This window comes from Myodes glareolus, chromosome 3 (assembly GCF_982192425.1).
Source record: "Myodes glareolus chromosome 3, mMyoGla1.1, whole genome shotgun sequence".
Classification (NCBI taxonomy): domain Eukaryota; kingdom Metazoa; phylum Chordata; class Mammalia; order Rodentia; family Cricetidae; genus Myodes; species Myodes glareolus.
In genome coordinates this window covers 101804295-101809454 of record NC_142028.1, presented here as the reverse complement: position 1 = coordinate 101809454, position 5160 = coordinate 101804295, and the positions used below count along the sequence as shown (strand labels likewise).

Here is a 5160-nt window from a genome sequence, read left to right as displayed (position 1 = left end):
TGCATTTGTATTTCTCTCAGCATTCCTTCATGTAGACCTTTCCATGGTCAGGTCCGTCACAGCAAATGCAGTTTCTGATACCAGTTTCTGTATTTGATTCCTTTTCTACTGATTTGAAAACATTGATCAAAAGCAGCGTGGGGGAGAAAAGGTTTATTTGGCTTACTATTCCACATCATAATACATCACTGAAGGAAGTCAGAGCAGCAACTCAAGCAGAAACTGGAAGCAGGAAGTGAAGCAGAGACCATGGAGGAACCCTACTTACTGGCTTGCTGTCCAAAGCTTGCCCAGTTTCCTTTCATTCACAACCCAGGACCACATGGCCAAGGGCGACTCATCTCACAATGGACAGGACCATCTCACAACAATCTCTAACCAAAAAAATACCCCCCCCAAAATGTGTTCATAGGCAGATCCAATGGGGGCAATTCTTCAATTGAAGCTTCCTCTTCCCAAGTGTTTATCATACATCAGTTGAGAAACACTATCTAGCACAGCTAGCAAGTCACTGTCTGAGATTTTCCTCATGGTCTGGGTTCTATCTGATTCACCAAACCATGAGTTGGATATGTACAGAAGCAATTCATCTTGAAATGGAAGTGGTATATGTGACAAGGGCTTAGCAGGGCCTAAGGGCACAAGGAAGTTACGCGAGGGAGTGAGCCAAACACCTAGGGCTCCTACTTCTGTCACAGTGGTTTCTCTTGACCATCAGGTACCATTGACCTCATGCAGTGTACCTTGTGGTTGGTGCGCTGAGGAAGAGAATATAGGGATTCTATACATGATTCTACATGCTATGCTCACACCATTCCACCAGCAGCAACATTGCAACCCTTTGCAGGGAAATCCTTGAAAGACAGTCATGGAGTGAAATCTGCACATTAGGTAAAATGTCAGGCAATATACATGATTGGGCATTGTTCTTGGAAGAAAAACTGAAAAGATATGTGATTATATAATTATCCACGGGCTGTAGCCAATGATTTGGCCGATGGTCAGCGACTTGGAAGGAGCTTCATTGGAAAATTGGCGAGAAAGACATTAATGAAGGAGGTATATGAATGGACATTTACAGATAGAAAGAGCCTGTGGAGATGTTTGTGTCCCAACTAAATGCTCATCAGAAGCTGACCCCATCAGGGGAGGACTTCAATAGTCAAGTAGTCATGCTGACCCATTATATGGATAGTAGCCAACCTCTTTCTTCAGTCATCTTTGCCATTGTCCAGTCAGCCCATGAACAAAACGACATGATGGCAAAGATGCAGGTGATGTATGGGATTAGCAACATGGATTTTCAATTACTAATATTGATCAGAGTATGAATGTTGATGATAACTAGATATGTCACAACAGAGACCAGCACTGAGCTCTGATATGGCATCATTCCCTGGAGTGAACAGCCAGTGACTTGGTGGCAGATTGATCACACTGGACCACATCCATAATAGAATGGGAAGAGCTCATTCTATTCACTAGGATAGATATTTGTTCAAAGTAATTTTTTTCATGTTAATAAACAACTTTATTTAGGACATCATAGCGAAAAAGTTTCCAGCTAAGTGCACAGACAAGCGAGGTATTACTGTGTTAATGCAGGAGCCAATGAGTTACATGGGTCTGAGTATGGAGGAGACAGCACCAAGGTTGTGGGTCAGACCAGGACAGAGGCTCTAGGCTGTTGCTGCTTTCCTTTAGTGGGGCATGCTTTCAATAGTTATATTGTTTCAGTAATGTCAGGGGAACAAAGAAAAAACTGGAACCAGATTCTATTATGTCTTGATTGAAGCCGCTTTGCACACACAAATTACAGAGCATTCTAGGGGTACTGCCATAGGCAAAGAAAGCCTGCTCCGTCCTCACTGCTTTCTTATGTTCACTCATGCCTGAACTCTCAACTCTGAAGCATGCCTTAATGAAAGTCTCAGACACACAACAAAAGTGTCTCAGGTGGCAACAGCTATGGCTTAAGAGCAACAGACATCTTTGCTTAGCTCTCCACTTGGAAGTGGCCAACACCTCACCTCAAGCATAATACGGAGGACCGGTTTAGGAAGTGGGGTATGAGTAAAAGCAGAAAACAGCATTCAGGATCTCTGGTCTGTGCACACTGACGTGAGGCTGCGGAGCTGCTGCTCACACTGCACTAGCGACCGCAGCCTCTAGTTCAGTCTGCAAACTGTTGGCTAAATGCCTTATCTCTAGGTCTGACATTAGTGCGCCTCTGTAGCTCTATCAAAGAAACCAAATCTGAAGAAGTAGCATTATCTACAGCACAGGAAGGACCGTGAAAATGCTGAAGGCTCACAGAATTAATACCTTTTCTTGAAGGGCACCTTGAGTCACATTTGGCACATTGTTTGAATTTGTCTATTAGGGACAGACTTACGAACGTTTTATTTGTATTTAACTTTCAGCAAAAATACTTTGGTCATAGTTCTACAAAAACTTTATAAAGGGTTATTTTTGATTCAGATACTCTGAGAAGCGATTCACAACAAGAACCGAAAAGTAAACATCTCACACCTAACATGAGAGCACCTTAAATACTGCAGGAGTCAGTAGTGCTTACAGAAAGGAGGGTCCTCTTAAGGAAAAGGAGCCAGTATCAAAATAAGGCTCACCCTGTTCTTGTCACCGATTTGTACTAGGCAGTAGTGTTCTTCTCGGAAGGCCCAAGTTGGGAATCTAATCACCCAAAGGTTTGAAAATGTGGTTTTCTAGACGATGTCAGATGTGGGAACAACTGACTTGAATAAGACTCCCCTTCTTGGAATCCACAACAAGTCATCAGTGACAACATCCACCTAGACTCCAGCACTCTGGAGCATCAGAAGTCCTCTTTCCTAGTCGGTGCATAACTCTGGGAAGGCAGTGTGCAAAATGTGGGCAGGGCAGCTCACACCCCCATTTGAAGTGTATATTAAAACAAAGGCACATTTCCTAGGCACAGAACTGTATGTAAACTAACAAGAATAATCATTTGGACAAAAAAAAACAGTAGGTAAGCTCAATAACATAGCAGGTTCTAAGTAGAAAATCTTGAAACCACTCCTGGACAGTGGGCTTTGGTTTCACCAGGTTCGTCATTAAGAGACACACCATACAACAATGATGACGACAACAGTCACCAGGACACTGATCCCCATCGCCCACATCTTGCACTTCTTCCACCAGTACTTTCTCTTCAGCTTGGCAGCACTTGATTTAAACTGAGAAGCGCCTGCCTGCATTCCATCTGCGCGATCATCTAGCTCCGAGAGCTTCTCATCTCTTTCTAACACCTTGTCCACGCTGACTCTCATGATATCAACCACCTCATCTACTTGATTTTGCGTCTGCTGGAGTCTGCAGTTACTGCCAGAGGCAGGACTTGAACTTCCTGAAGGCATACCTGTGGACATTTTGGACGCAGTGGTAGCAGAGGCGGCAAGTGGCCGAGGGTCGGTGAACTCGTGCGACCAGCGGTGGAGACACGTGGGGCTGCCTATTCCCAGTATTGATTCGCCTTTCTTGCACATCATACTTTCAAAACTATTGCCAAGGTGGTGCCATCATAGTACTATAGCAGCATTGCTTCTGATCAAGGAAGTCAGTTCACAGCTAAAGAAGTGTGGTAGTAACTTGTGCTCATGGAATTCACTAGTTTTTACCATATTCTCCACCATCTTGGAGCAGCTGGCTTGATAGAATAGTGAATGTCCTTTCGAAGAAACAGATACGGCATTGATTAGGTGGCAGTAGTTTGGAAGGCTGGGGCAAGATTATCCAGGAGTATATATGTATGTGTGTAATTAGCATTTAATATATAGTATTTGTCCCTTGGTGTTCAGGATTCACAGGACCAGGAATAAAAGGGTGGAACTGGCAACTCACCATTGTCCTCTGATCCTCTGGGAAAAGCTTTGCTTCTAGATTATGTAAATTGGTCATACATTATCTTGATTTCCAAAGGGAGATACCTTCCACCAGGAGGTGCAACAATCAGTCTATTGAACTAGAATCTGATTTACCCCTGATCCTTTGGGCCTCTCATATCTTTGAGTCAATAGGCTAAGATGTCAACAGAAGTACCAGTGTGCCAGTGTGCCAGTGTGCCAGTGGGGATTTGGACCACTATTCCTCTGTGGAGATCAAAAAGAACATGTATGCAGAGTAGGAGACAACTTAAGGCAGGTTTTAGTTTTTTTTTTTTTTTAACACACCTTCTTCTTAAGCTAAGAACAGGGTAACTACAACTCAACCTGGGCAAGATAACAAATGGTCTAGAACCTTCAGCAATGAAGGTGTGGGTCACCTTTTCAGATTCAAGGCCTGCTGAGGTGCTTGGTGAGGGTAGAGGAAACAGAGAAAGGATATTAGGCGGGTAGTCATAATGACCATGTGAGAAGTTAAAGAAACAAAGATTGTAATTATAATCTTGTGTTTCTTTCTTGTTTTATTGAGAATATGTTTGTGCCTATATACATATATCAAGGATAGGTGTGATTTCTTTACTCCGGTATACCTTTGCCAATCAATATAACAACTCAGTTAATATCAGCTTTTTAAGTTGTGAAATCTGTACTATCAGACTCAAATTAAGAGACACGACAAGAGTAAACATTCTTGAGGGACCTTTGTCATCTAGTCTGTGAAGGAATTAGTATGTTTTGGCTATCTGTGGAGTAGTTATCTCAAGTTCGGTAGACTCATGACCTGGCTACTTTGTTTAGAAATTCACCAGGACAGAAAGGATGTGCTTTGGCTGTTAAGTTGACAAGGAATGGACTTATGGTCAGTGGTCTTGATCAACCTGGCTGAATTAAGAGGTATCAAGGTCTCATAAAACACACCTGTGAGTCTGTGGGGGCTATTTCCAGAGACTTTTTGTGAGATAGTAACGGGGAGAGAAATATCTACCTTCAAGGTTGGTAGTATCCTGCAGTGGGCAGGGAAGGTAAAGTCCTGGGACAAAGCACTGACTATGCTCTGGCCTTAGTTCTTTTTGAGCAGGTACATCTGCTGCTACTATTTTGGTCCTTCACTGACAACAGGCTTCAAGGGACTCAATACTGGCGACTCTCCAGAGACCTTGCAGGCTTTCAGGGCTGAATTGGTACTGCTGAGATATCTGGATCTTTGGGCTAAATAGCACAGAGTCCTCTGGTTCCT

The 5160-nt window shown here is 43.2% G+C and overlaps 1 pseudogene; it reads right to left on the bottom strand.

Annotated features, from left to right (window-relative positions):
- Nucleotides 1-3095: 3095 nt before the first annotated feature.
- On the bottom strand, nucleotides 3096-3410 carry LOC125412591 (vesicle-associated membrane protein 3 pseudogene; annotated as a pseudogene).
- Between the last annotated feature and the right edge of the window lie 1750 nt (nucleotides 3411-5160).